The sequence below is a fragment of the Muscardinus avellanarius genome (assembly GCF_963383645.1).
Source record: "Muscardinus avellanarius genome assembly, chromosome: 19".
NCBI lineage: Eukaryota > Metazoa > Chordata > Mammalia > Rodentia > Gliridae > Muscardinus > Muscardinus avellanarius.
Genome location: NC_137805.1, coordinates 11,905,243 through 11,919,176, shown reverse-complemented (window position 1 = coordinate 11,919,176; position 13,934 = coordinate 11,905,243).

Here is a 13,934-nt window from a genome sequence, read left to right as displayed (position 1 = left end):
TCCTCCGTGCTCAGTCTCCCAAATGCTGGGTTACAAGTGTGCGCCACCACGCCCGGCTCTTTTTCTTTTTTGCGGTACTGGGGATGGAACCCAGAGGCATTCTACATCCACCCTATATCCCCAGCCCTATTTTTTTTATCCGTTATTTTGAAATAGGGTCACACTGACTTGCAAAGGGCCTCAGTAAGTAGCTGAGGTTGTTTGTGAACCGCGATCCTCCTGTCTCAGTCTCCCTAATGCTGGGTTTACAAGCATGTGCCACTACGCCTGGCTTGGTTTAGATTTTTAATATGTTAAGGAAACTTCCTTCAAAAATAAAAATGCTGTAGTTATGCAAACAAAGGGGCTGATTTAGAATCTCATGAGGCTATGGTAGTATTTATTCTCTATTCTTATAGCAACTTGGACGTGCAATGGAATTCAATAGCATTTTTTTGTGTGTGTGTCTGCGGTACTGGGGATTGAACTCAGGGGTGCTCTTCCTCTGAGCCACCCAGTTCTATCTTATTTTCTGTTTTTAAATTTTGAAACAGGGTCTTACTAAGTTAAGGAAGGATTTGCTAAGTTGCCGAGGCTGGCTGTGAGTTTGCGATCCTTCTGCTCAGCCTTCCAAGTACTGAGATTATAGGTACACATCGCCATGCCCAGCTACAATAGCATTTTGTTTAATGAAGAAGAAATACGTGTTGTCCAGCAGGAGTGGCGGCGCACGCTTGTAATCGCAGTACTCGTGAGGCCGAGACGGGAGGATTGCAGGTTTGCGGCCAGCCTCGGCTGCACAGTGAGGTCCACGGACTTTGAAAACAGTTTGGCAGCATGTATGAATGCTAAGACTATGTCTACACTGTTACTCAGAGATTACACCAATTAAACACGTTGGTTATATTCGAGGGAAATGGGGCATTTAATCACCAAAGGAATGTTTATAGCAACCTTATTCACCCAATAGGCTTTAATAAATAGGAAAGTCGACACAGTCCCAAACTAGAATGAAAAATGCTACTCTCAGCCACACGGTGAATCTCAAGACATTGTGCCGAATGACAGAAGCCGGGCGCCGGAGTATCTATGTGCAGCCCGTTTGCATAACCCTCAGGAACAGGGAAATGAACTGATGATCAGAGTGAAGCTGCCTCTGGAAAGCATTCCAGGCGGAGGATCCGGGACGTGCAGAGGGATGGGTGTGCTCCCTGCTTCTTTCTGGTCAGTGCCTCGCAGCAGGAAGCGATGTGTGTCACTTCCGGACCAGGCGTTTAGTGATCGCTGTGAAACCCCCCAGAGCTCGCTCTTCCCCTCCAGAATGGCGGCACCGTCTGGGGCAGTGACTGCTCCATCAGCCTGGACCCCCAAGGAAGACCGGAGCTCCCCCTGGGCCGGCCGCATGAAAACACGGTGTGAGAAATATCCTCCGTGGTCCGCGGCTGCTCCTTGCCGCAGTGCACCCTCTTTATCTGGCCCCGTGAGGCCTTGGTTATGGTGTCGAGTTGCTTTGATCTTTGGTTCAGCACAGCAAAGGTCTGCTCTGCGCTCCACACTGGTCTAAATGCTGGAGCAGACACAGTCCCTCCTTTCAAGCAACTTTCTTTCTGTTGGGGGATTTCAGACGCTAAGTAAATAAACGAACAAGGCAATTACAGACAGCAAGAATTAGGAAGGAACTAAACTGGGGAAGGGACGTGGGGAGGAGAGTGGAGGTGCTCACCCAGCAGGGTTGCTGCATTTGGGCTAAGACCCGAACATGGGATGGGCTGGCATGCATGGGACCCAGGGAATCGGGTTCCAGGGAATAATGAGAGAGGGCCTGCAGTGTCCAGCCTCAGCGAGCAGACCCTGTGCCGGGGATAGATTGAGGGGAGAGGTCGGCAGGGGCTCTGCCCCTGACTAAGGTGGACCGAGCATGCTTCATGTGTTAAAAGGGCACCTTTGCTGCCAGGTCAACCTAGACAGGAGCAGAGCCCAAGGGAAAGTGTGTGCCGGCGTTTCTTATTCCCAGGAGAAGTTTTCCTATGAGATGCAGCAGAGAAACGGAGTGAGATCTACTGTACTCTGTGATCAAAGATTTATCCAAGTTCATCTCATCCAGATTTGGTAGAAGGAGACAGAGACCTCCAAGCTTTCAAGGAGACACTGTCAAAGAATTTGCAGCCATGTTTAACCCCTCAGAGGAACCGAGCGTGTTTATAGGCTGGACAGGAGCCTGCCAGGAAGGGGGAAGCTGCGAAGGATGCAGAAGAAAGAGGAAGCTGCAGGAGTCAAGTCCTCCAGACGTCTCCGGGGTCAACACCCCGGGCTGGAGCCCGGGCACTTTTCTTCCTGGGATGGTGGGAAGAAAGGCACTGGAGACGGGCACAGAGGGAAAGGATGGGGTTGTACCCCCTCGATGACGCTGCGCAGTCCTGTGCTGGGCGTCAGCGAGTGTGGAGAAGACGAGGGTACAGCACACGAACCTCAGAGGGTTGGAGCCTTAGGGGATTTTTAGTTATTATTATTGTTGTTGCTGCAGTACTGGGGATTGAATTCAGGGCCTTGTCTGTGCTAAGCAAGTCCTCTATCCCTGAGCTATGGCGTCAGAACTTTTCATTTATTTATTTTATATTTATTTATTTATTTATTTTGCAGTACTGGGGATGGAACCCAGGGACATTCTACCTCCAAGCTACACCCCCAGCAGATATTTTTTTATTCTTTATTTTGAAACAGGGTCTCACTGAGTTGCAAAGGGCCTAAGTAGCTGAGGCTGTTCTTGAACCACGATCCTCCTGTCTCAACCTCCCAAATGCTGGGATAACAAGAATGCATCACCAGGCCCGGCTTTATTTTATTTATTTATTTATTTATTTATTTATTTATTTATTTATTTATTTTGCGGTAATGGGGATGGAACCCAGGGGCATTCGACCTCTGAGCTACATCCCCAACCCTATTTTTTATTCCTTATTTTGAAACAGGGCCTCACTAAGTAGCTGAGGCTGTCCATGAATCCTGATCCTTCTGTCTCAACCTCCCAAATGCTGGGATTACAAGCGTGCACCACCATGCCTGGCTTTATTCTTATTTTGAAACAGGGTCTCACTAAGTTGGCCAGGCTGGCTTTGAACCTGCGATCTTCCTGCCTCAGTCTGTAGCTGGGATAACAGGCATGCACCACCACACCTGGCTAGGTATGCTTTTAAAGCAAATTTTAATAGTGATGGCATTTTGTCATAACTGAAAATAATATAAATTATAAACATCTACTTATTAATCCAAATAATGTATTAGTAGATTGTAACTTCATTGGTAACTATTAATTATGTCAAATATATATGTAACTCATGAGAGACTACTCTGGATTCTAGAACTCGCTGGCAAATTTTTATTCACCATGGCCCTCTTAGGTAAGAGCCGCATGCTGTTATTTTTATTTAGCAGGAATTTATTTGCTGAAGTAAAGAAGAAACGAAGACAGTTTTCTATTTTGAAACTATTGCGACCATAGAAAACACCTGCCTGGTGTATGTGAGAGAATGGGTCACCAATGTTGTGAGCAACGTAGGGGAGGAAATTTTTATTTTTTATACTTATTTATTTATTGGTGGTACTGGGGTTCCTGGAGCCCTTCTACCTCCGGGCTACACTCCCAGACCTATTTTTTATATTTTTTAAATTTGGAAACAGGGTTTCTTAAGCCAGCGCTGCTGGTTTCGAACCTGCGTGATCCTCCTGTCTCCGCCTCCCAAGCGCGGGGATTACAAGCGTGCGCCACCGCGCCCGGCAAATTTTTATTTTTTTTTGCAAATGATGAAATAATATGTTCAATGTTGAGAACATGTTTGTAGTTCCTTCTTTCCTTCTTCTTCTTCTTCTTCTTCTTCTTCTTCTTCTTCTTCTTCTTCTTCTTCCTCTTCTTCTTTTTTTTTTTTTGTATTGCTATTGAACCCAGATCCCAGGGGCATTCCACCTCTGAGCTACACCCCAGGCTCTTTTTCTTTTTGAAACAGGGTCTTGCTAAGTTGCTGAGGCTGGCCTTGAACCTGTGATCCTCCTGTCTCAGCCTCCCAAGTACTGGGATTACAGGTGTGTGCCACTATTTTTAGTTGTTTTTAATTCTTGTTCTGAAATTGCTTTCAGGAGTTTATGATTCACAGATATCAAGGTCACTTTTATTTATTAAATCATTTGTTGAATGCTCTATCACAATCTCATAACCCACTTTACTTAGTCTTTTTTTTTTTTTTTTTTTTTTTTTTTACTCTTGGCTGTTTCAGAGAACGGAATCCTCAGGAGAGTAATGAATCTTCATGAGCAGTGTAGATATTGCAAACGAGGTGAATCGGGCTCCCCTGGGAATGTCCCAAGGGCAGCTGAAGGTCGTTTGGGGCAGCACCATTGCAAAGGTTCACAGAGACTCCTTAAAACCACACTGTGGCCGGGCGTGGTGGGCACGCTTGTAATCCCCGCGCTTGGGAGGCGGAGGCAGGAGGATCGCGCAGGTTCGAAGCCAGCCACACGCACTGGCTTAGGAGACCCTGTTTCCAAATTTTAAAAAATGTAAAAATAGGTCTGGGAGTGTAGCCCGGAGGTAGAAGGGCTTCCAGGAACCCCAGTACCACCAAAAACAAAAACAAAACAAAACAAAACAAAAAAAAAACCAAAAACACACTGTGTCCGGCGTGACTGGGATCTGAGAGTCACCCCCCAAAGCTTTGAGTGCCACTGACCTCTCTTCTCTTCTCCTTTTCCCACTTATTAGGTTTCTATCCACCCAACTGGCCAAGCGAATTGTAGGGTCAGTTCAGTCCTCTGTTCCTTTATGCTACATGTTAACTTGTTCATACCTTACCATGGTTACAGAAGGCGTTCAGCTGCAAATTAGAAAAAGCCCAATAGGGCTTAAATGGATTCATTTATCTCTCTCTTTCTTTCTTTCTTTCTTTCTTTCTTTCTTTCTTTCTTTCTTTCTTTCTTTCTTTCTTTCGCGGTACTGGGGATGAAACCCAGGGGCATTCTACTACTGAGCGATACTCCCAGCCCTATTTTTATTCTTTATTTTATTTTATTTTATTTTTTGGTGGTACTGGGGTTCCTGGAAGCCCTTCTACCTCCGGGCTACACTCCCAGACCTATTTTTACATTTTTATTTGGAAACAGGGTCTCCTAAGCCAGCGCGCGCGGCTGTCTTCGAACCTGCGCGATCCTCCTGTCTCTGCCTACCAAGCGCGGGGATTACAAGCGTGCGCCACCACGCCCGGCTTATTCTTTATTTTGAAACAGGGTCTTACTGAGTTGCAAAGGGCCTCACTAAGTAGCTGAGGCTGGTCGCAAGCAAACTCAGATCCTTCTGTCTCAGCCTCCCAAATGCTGGGATTACAAGCGTGCGCCACTAAGCCCGGCTTATCTTTCTTATGTAACAGAAAGTCCAGCCAGACCCAGACAGGTCCTGTTTTTCAAAATAAAAAGTAAAAGCTGAGCTTGGTGATGCATGCTTGTAATCCCAGCATTCGAGAGGCTGAGACAGGAGGATCGCGTGGTTTGAAGACAGCCTCAGCTATTAGTGAGGCCCTTTGCAACTCAGTGAGACCCTGTTTCAAAATAAAGAATAAACCGGGCGTGGTGGCGCACGCTTGTAATCCTTGCCCTTGGGTGTCGGAGACAGGAGGATCGCGCAGGTTTGAATCCAGCCTCAGCTGGCTTAAGAGACTCTGTTTCCAAATAAAATATAAAATAGGTCTGGGAGTGTAACCTGGAGGTAGAAGGCTCCTGGGTTCCATCCTCAGTACCACCAAAAAAAAAAAAAAAAAGAATAAAATATAGGGCTGTGGGTTTAGCTCAGAGGTAGAATGACCCGGGGTTCCATCTCCAGTATTGCAAAAAATAAATAAATAAATAAATAAATAAATAAATAAAATAAAATAGATCTGGGGGTGTAGCTTGGAGGTGGAATGCATCTGGGTTCAACCACACACACACACACACACACACGATTTGGTTACATTACATCAGGCTCAACCCTACCGCAGGTTGAACTCCGTGGGCCTCTGGGCTTTGTCGAATCTGAACTCTATTTAAACACCGGGCAAGGCAGGCCTTACAAATGGCCTCACGTCTGAGCACCGTTTACTGTCCCAGCCTCTTTCCCAGCGGCAGCCGCAGCTTTGCTTGCGATACACGCAGTGGGTTATTCAACAGCCCTTGGCAGTACTTGGCTGCACATTTGTTCTCCTGCTAGCCGCCTGATTCAGAGAATCATTTATAAAGGGTTTTCCCTTTTTCTAAAGGTCGGAATAAAAACATCGCGCTCAGCCTTGAAAAACAGAGCTCCGTCCCCGGGGAGGAGTCTCCCCTCTCTGCTGGGATGTGGCATCCACCCTCTGCATGCAACGACAGTCAGGCCAACTTGTCTTGGAGACCGAGTGAGCTGGACGAGGACGTCTCCAGTGGGGCTTTGGTGTTTTCTTCTTTGGGAAAAAGGCAGAACTCTCTCCTCCTCTCCTTGACACCCTCTCTGACCCAGATTTGTTAACAAGTGTTACCGTAGTGGATAACCGGGTACACAGTTGGGGTCTGAGGCTGTGCTTGCGTGTGTGTGTGTTTTAGTAGAAAAGTCTATTATTTTGTCCTTTATTGACTAGTATAAAGTAATTAGAGGAAAGAAGACCTATGGTGTTTTGTAGGCTTTGCCTACATATGTTCTGGAAAAAAAGAAAAGAAAAAGCTGGGTGTGGTGGCACATGCTTGTAATCCCAGCATTTGGGAGGCTGAGACAGGAGGATCGCAGTTCGTGGACAGCCTCAGCTACTACTTAGTGAGGCCCTATGCAACTCAATGAGACCCTGTTTCAAAATAAAAATAAAAAATAGGGCTGGGGGTGTAGCTTGGAGGTAGAATGCCCCTCGGTTCCATCTCTAGTACTGGAAAAAAAAAAAAAGAACTTGGGGACATTATCACAAACAAGGACAGTCCAGAATTCGGGGTTCAGGAGGCCTGGCCTTCCCATGAGAAATCGAGACAGAAGGTCGGTGGGGTCCTGGCTTCCATCCATGAGCTGGTGACCTTGACGCCTCTCTTGACCTCTCTGTGCCCAGTTCCAGTGTGCGCTGGAGCGGGTCTGTCCCCGCTGGAGACCTGGATGCTCACCACCTCCTCCTCGTCTGTGCTCACCGACGCCACGCTGGCTGCGGCCGGGGTCTTCACCACAGGAATAGGCAAATTGGTGCTCTCCTTCACCACGAAGCTGTTTCTGTTTACCAGCACCTCACTATGCATTTCCTATTGTACAACAGGGCTGATAATATCTGCCTGACCAGAGAAAGAATGGAGAGAACTCCGAGGAAGCATGGGGGCTTAATTAAGACCCTTAATTCATTAGCTTTTTAAATTCTTTTGTGTATGTGCACACGCGTGCGTGTATGTGGTATCGGGGATTGAAACCAGAGTCATTCTACCTCGAAGCTACGGCAGCCTTTTTTAATTTGGAAATGAGATCTCTCTAGATTGCTGAGAATCTATGTTGGGCCTCCAACCTACAATCCTCCGTCTCAGCCTCCCAGGTACTGGGATTGCGGGCGTGTGCCACGAGGCCTGGCTAGTGTGTGTGTTAGTTACTGAGGATCAAATCCAGGGACATTCTACCTCTGAGCTACATCCCCAGCCCTTTTTATTTTTGTTTGGAAACAGGGTCTTGCTAAGTTGCTGAGTGTCGCTATGTTACTGAGGCTGGCCTTAAATCTGTGATCCTCCTGTCCCATCTTTCCAAGAATTAGGATCACAGGCTTGTGCCGTCGTACCTGGTTAGCTTTCTACCTCTTCTAGGCCTATAATGTTAGCTATACTCTTGAGACTTCCATTTGGGAGGGGAACGCTCGTCTCACTCACGCTCCATGGGTCTTTCTTTTCTCTGAGGCATATTAAACTACCGTGGCAGCCTGTCCATGTACTATGGGATGCAAGTTACGTAACGAGGGCTGCTGGCACTTGTGCGAGCTTGACAATGAGGGCCTCCTTCAGGGTGCCCTGGGTGCCTGGCTCGTCTACCTGGTCCTGGCCTTGTACGGCCAACATGGCTGCTGGCCCTGGGCCCACACTTCGAGTCGCAAGGCCTCAAGTTGCAGCCCATGTGGGTTTAATGCTTGACGTGCGACCTTTGACAGCAGAGAGAGGTTTCCATGATGAAGCTGGAGTCGAACTTACGCAACTCCCGCCAAGGAAACGCTGGCTCTGCCACTTCTTTTTATTTCTTAAGGTAACCCTGGTCACGTGGGCTGGCCTGGCTGCCAACTTTGGTTCTTTGGGAACGTTTCTGGAAGTGAAGTGGCAGAACAGAGATCTAAGGCCCTTTTGTAAGTACCTGGTCAGGCCTTCAGCCTCAACCCTCACCCTCTGGCTCCCAAATACCCCACGTTACGACCTAACGCTGCCCCAAAGAGTGTGCTGCTCCCTCCGAACAGCCACCGTGGCCCAGTGGGGCTTCTCTGACCAGCCGGGCTCGGGGCCCAAAGCAGGCAGTGGGCTGCCAACTCCTCATATTTGGGGGCTTCATTTGTCCTCCCTGTCATAGGCCCATTTTTTTTTGTGGGTCTGGGGATCGAACTCGGGGGCATTCAACCTCCAAGCTACACCCCCAGCCCTATTTTTGTATTCTTTATTTTGAAACAGGGTCTCACTGAGTTGCAGAAGGCCTCACTAAGTAGCCGAGGCTGTCCGCGAACCACGATCCTCCAGTGTCAGCCTCCCAAATGCTAGGATTACAAGCGTACGCCACCACGCTTGGCTTTCACAGGCCCTTTTTAGGGCCACCGAGACCATTGATGGACGTGGGTGGGTCTTGGATTAGTGGACACAGCCTTGCAGTTCTGGACCCTTCCCTCCCCCAGGCCCTCTGCTTCCCTTACAAAGGAGCTGCCTCCTCCCCAGGGCCCTGGACCGCAAGGCACGGCCTGAGACCTGCTTCTGCCTCCCAGGCTGAGGGAGAGGAGCACGTGGGTTTTGTTCCCACCTAGGAACAGTTCCCAGGCTCCTGTCCAGCAGCAGAAGGCCCTCAGGCAGGCGTGCCGGAGGACAGGAGTCCTTTCGAGGCCACCCAGTGAGTCAGAGGAAGGAGGCTGAAAGAATCTTTCCTGCATTTGTGGGTTAGCGAATCCGCAGAGAGTAGCCTCTGGATCTGGTTCGGCTTATGTGTTTCTCATCTTTTTCTTTACACAGCCTCTTCTGAGGTAACAAGAGCCTAGTTCATCTTAGATTGTTATCACACATCACCTGAGGTGCCATGATCTACAAAGAAAAGTTTATTTTGGCTCCAAGTTCTGGAAGTGCCAAGACAGGAGGATCGCAGGTTTGGGGCCAACCTCAGTAACTTCCTGAGACCTGTTTCAAAATAAAAAATAAAAGTCAGACGCGATGACGCATACCTGTAATCCTGGTACTTAGGAGGCTGAGACAGCATGAATGCCAGTTCAAGGTCAGCCCCAGCAATGTAGCGAGATCCTGTTTGAAAATAAAAGGAAAAAAAGGGCTGGGTTGTGGCTTGGAAGTAGAATGTCTCTGGATTCAATCTTCAATAATAATAAAAAAAACTATTTTAGAAAATAAAATAAATTTTTGCAAAACATCTTACTTAGCCTCTGGTGCCTATGACTAAGAGGTGAGTTTTCAACTGAAAGATTCGTTTCCTTACTTTTCTGACCTTGGAGCTGAAAATGAAACGTTTCCAGAATAGAAAATGAAATACTCTCTAGGAGCTCGTGCCTCTGCCCTCGACCTTGTGGACCCCCTCCACCTCTTCCAGATCAGGTGGGCCGCCCAGTTTCCCTGGAGAGGGCTGGGGAAGGCGGGCGTGCTGGGATGGGACTGGGTCCCGGCTCTCCTGCCTCTCCTGTTCCATGCTGGGCCAGTTACTTTGGCTTCTGAGCTTGATTCTCCTTTGCAAAATGAGGTGAGCCATTCTTGCCCTCTAGGGGCCAATGTGAGAATGACAACCAAGGCATATCTAAACTGCGACCACTGCAATAACAGGGACCTCCCATTAGTCAAATCAATAAAAAAATTGTTTAAAAAAATAAAATAAATAAAAATAGAAAAAAATTAAATACCTAAAAAAAAACAAATAAAAAAGTTCCAGCCGGGCACGACCTTGCACGCCTGTAATCTCAGTACTTCAAAGGCGGAGACAGGAGGATCACAGGTTCGAGGCCAGCACTGGCAACTTAGGTCCTGTTTCAAAATAAAATATAAAATAGGGCTGCGGGTGTAGCTCAGAGGTAGAATAACCTTGGGTTCAATCCCCGGCAACTAACACACACACACACACACACACACACACACACACACACACATAATTTCAACATTCCAAGGTCAGAGCTGAAGGTCTCTGGCTGTTCCTTCCTCCTGGATATTTATTTCTTTGCTTTCTGATACCTTTCAAGAGACAGACCAGGAAAAGGACAGAAGAGCTCGTGGTGAGGCAGGAGAGATCAGGAGATCTGGTGACTGAGTCGATGGTGAAAGGACAAAGTTTGATCACACCAGAGACCACCTTGTAGCCAAGAGATTTATTGGAGGGGCCAGTATGAAAGGAAGAGAGAGAGAGAGAGAGAGAGAGAGAGAGACAGACAGACAGACAGACAGACAGACAGAGGGGGAGAGAGAAAGAAGAATCCGGGAAGAGAGAGAACATGTGCTGGGATCAGGGTTATATAGGGGCTTGGGGTTACAGATTGGGGGCCAATAGGATAGGAGAAATGCTCTTTGAACTAACTGGCTAGAGTCCCATGGGAGGGGGTCGTGCGGCCAGGTAATTGGCTTGGGGTCAGCGGGGAATGTCCCTTTCACTGATTGGCCAAGGGCACCAGGAGGGGGCAGGTCTCCCAGGTAAGTGACCAGGTTCGGTCAGAGGGGGATGGTAGCTTAACTGGTCAGACCAGGGCCTTTCAGGACACTTAGCTTATGGGGGGGGGGATCTGAAATAAGAACCGAATTCATCTAACAGATGGGAACAAACCGAGGTCAGTAGTGAGTGGGGTTTCCCAATGGCCTTCTGAGGCCCCACGTGGGCCCAGACCTCTGGGAGCAGGAGCTGACATTTTGGAGTAGCGAGGAGAGGCACACACTGGGCCTCAAGGTTGCATTCCTCTTTCATATCAGAAAAAATATATTTTTAAAAGAGGCAATAGGGGCCGGGCGTGGTGGCGCACGCTTGTAATCCCCGCGCTTGGGAGGCAGAGACAGGAGGATCGCGCAGGTTCGAGGCCAGCCGCGCTGGCATAAGAGACCCTGTTTCAAAAATATAAAATAGGTCTGGGAGTGTAGCCCGGAGGTAGAAGGGCTTCCAGGAACCCCAGTACCACCAAAAAAAAAAAAAAAAAAAAGGCAGTAGGTTGGACACAACGGGACTGTATTCAATCCATATAAACCTTTTATTTACAAAAGTCATATAATACAATAAAAATGCAGATTTTGGCATTCTGGGTAGATAAGGGAGCAAATGGTGTCAAAAGGCATACATTTAAAAGGTCACCACAGGAAGTCGGATGACCTTTTGGACCCAACGAGAAAGCCCTGTGGCGTCCTCAGGTGGCTCTCAGGAGCAGCAGCGTTTCAGACCGTCCTGTCCCACTCGTTTATGCCTTTGGGACCGAGCTGTGTAAGTGGAAGGAACGTTCTGCTGAGAACTGGAACCAGTGGAAATTTGGTCAGAAATCAGTCTATTCCTCTGAGCATTTCTTACTCAGAAAGAGCTAAGAAAGAGGGGCCAGCTGAAGATCTGGCTTTGGTTGACTGCCCAGAGCTGTCCCTAACAGTAAACAGGAAAAATGTAATCACAGAACATTATTTTGATGCAGGCCCATCAGACAATCTTAAAGACCTATCTAGGTTTTAAAAACAATAGAGCCCAGGGCTGCAGAGAAATGAGCAGGCTCAGCACAGCACACTTAGCACCAGCTTCTACATAAAACATGCTAGTCGGGCGTGGTGGCACACGCTTATAATTCCAGCATTTGGGAGGCTGGGACAGGAGGATCACGGTTCACAGCCACTTACTGAGGCCCTCTGCAACTCAGTGAGATCCTGTTCCAAAATAAAGAATAAAAAATAGGGCTAGGGGTGTAGCTTGGAGGTAAAATGCTCCTGGGTTCCAGCTCTAGTACTGCAAAACAAAACAAACCCCCCAAAAAACCATGCTAAGTCAGTTTATGATGGACATCAGGTTTTCTAAGCGCCTCAGGCACCCCTGGGTTTTAAGCTGGATCTTGGAAACTGAGCTGATGCTTGGAAGCTTCTTGAATTTTCAGAAGGTAACTTTGGGCTCAGGGCCCAGGAGCCAAGGCTTCCTCCATGTGGCTCCCGGAATAGCTGAGACCTTACTTCTTGGATGGCTTTGTTGGAAAATAAAGCAACAGCTGAGGCTCGTGGGCGCCTGGGCTCTGGCCAGCTCCCCTGAGGGGCGCGTCGTCAGAGGACTACGAAATGGAACTGGGGCACCTGACTTGTCCTTTTGTCTGTGTGGCTAAAGAATGTTTATAAAAACAAAATATGATTTACTTCTGCTATTGATTTTCACCTTTTCAAAACTTAACAGAACAGAAAATGTGGTCCAGGCAGCTGCCCAGCGGCTCAGGCGCGGGTACCAAGGCCGGGAGGACACAGTAGAAAGCAGAGGAAGCAGAGACCAGTACTGGCCTGTGATTCAAGAGCCAAAGGCTTCTAGGGAAAAGGCCACGGGTCATAAACACAGTTACCAAAGTCAGGAGAGCAGTGGACGAGCAGATCGGCGACAGGCTCCTAAGGTGGCCACCAGCCCCCAGACCTTGAACATGGCCATCTTGGAGAACAGGCCTGCCCTATCTCCCTTACCAGCTGCCAGGAGGTGGTGTTTATAGACAGAGGACTTTCCTTTCTTCCTGGCCCCAATCAAGAGCCGAAGTAGCAGGGGCACAGATCTGGGAGGGGGAATGGCTTTCCTGCATTCCTGTGTCACCCATGTCTTTAAGAAGCACTTCAAGTCAGGAGGCTGAGACAGGAGGATCGTGGTTCCTGGACACCCTCAGCTACTTAGCGAGGCCCTTTGCAATTCAGTGAGACCCTGTTTCAAAAAAAAAAAAAAGTATTTCAAGTTGTCTAAGGTGGTCCCAGGAACAGGATGGGCTTTGAGCAATGACTAAGACTCAGTGGGTCAGTGGCCATCTTGATAGACGTCACATAAGACGCATGACACTGTGACCATGGCTCTGACCTCTGGTTGCCTGCTGGTACAGGTCCCCTCGCCTCTCCACCCTCAACTTCTTGACCTCCAAGGAAAAAGTGTGTGGGTCGAGTCCTTCTGCCATTTCTGGAGGCAGCATGGGAGTTGAAATCAGCATCATTAAGGAAACAGCTGTGTCTTTTCATCTACCCGAGTTTGTGGATTAAGGGCTGTACTCGCTACGCAGAATTTTTTACCCTCGGCCTCCCCCGCTCCCTTAGCAGTGAAGCCACAAGTCACAGAACCAACTTGGTTTCAAGTTGGGCCTCAGAGCAGTCTTAGAATTACACCCTCTCGGCCGGGCGTGGTGGTGCACGCTTGTAATCCCTGTGCTTGGGAGGCAGAGACAGGAGGATCGCGCTGGTTCGGAGCCAGCCTCGCTGGCTTAAGAGACTCTGTTTCCACATAAAAATGTTAAAAAATAGGTCTGGGAGTGTAGCCCGTGGGAGTGTATCCCGGAGGTAGAAGGGCTTCCAGGAACCCCAGTACCACCAAAAAAAAAAAAAAAAAAGAAAAAGAAAAAAAAAGAATTACACCCTCTCTCTCACCCACCCGCCTTACAGGAAGATGACACAGACCCCGTCTACTGTTGGCAGCGCAGGACCAAGGGAGGAAAGGGCGTGCCCGCAGCGTGTTCTGGGCGCCCGGTGGTGAGGCCTGTGGTTTACACAAGCCCTGGATTCATTCCTGCGGGGACGACTTGCCCGTCCATGCGGGC